This window comes from Sinocyclocheilus grahami, unplaced genomic scaffold, assembly GCF_001515645.1.
Source record: "Sinocyclocheilus grahami isolate Dianchi unplaced genomic scaffold, SAMN03320097.WGS_v1.1 scaffold4334.1, whole genome shotgun sequence".
In the NCBI taxonomy this organism is placed as follows: Eukaryota; Metazoa; Chordata; class Actinopteri; order Cypriniformes; family Cyprinidae; genus Sinocyclocheilus; species Sinocyclocheilus grahami.
In genome coordinates this window covers 1-683 of record NW_015509293.1, presented here as the reverse complement: position 1 = coordinate 683, position 683 = coordinate 1, and positions in this window count along the sequence as shown.

Sequence of the window (683 nt, the reverse complement as noted above, 5' to 3'; positions counted from 1 at the left end):
ATTAATATCTTAGCTACCTAAAATAGATCTGAATTCCTTCTCATGTTTGTCGTATTGCTGTAGTTTTGAATTCAGTTATGATAGACCATTAACTTGATTAGACTTTTAATCTCTGAGTTATTAAACCTGATGTTGGTCTCATAGCGACAGCACTGATTTATGACTGGAGCACACTGGATGAGTGGGCGATGGGTTTATACTGCAGGTAATGATCAGGCCTGTTTAGACAGATTACAGCTCAACACTGATTTGGACTAATAGGCTGATTATGTCTGAATGGGATAATCATCAGAGGAATGACAGCCTCTGTGCTCTGCAGGGAAACTGTTTCTCATTCATATTCCGGCCTTCTTGTTTACAAACTTGTCAGCGCACGTCTGAGACGGACCGAAGCACGCAGAGATCCCATCAACACACCTGCATGTCCCGGCAGCCTCCGGCTTCTGGGAATAATTGGGAATTTTGTCTGAAAATCACTTCATCTCTTCCCTCAGAGATCCTGCGATTAAAACACTGACTCATGCTTTTCTTTTAGATTCCACAAACATCCGACAGAGAGAGCCAAGAGAGACAAACAACACCTGAGGATTTATTGGATTGTTAATCCCCTATTCATAATCACATCATAAATCAGTTACCTCCGCAGTAAATGCAATAATTCATACATTTCCGCCGATTTTTTT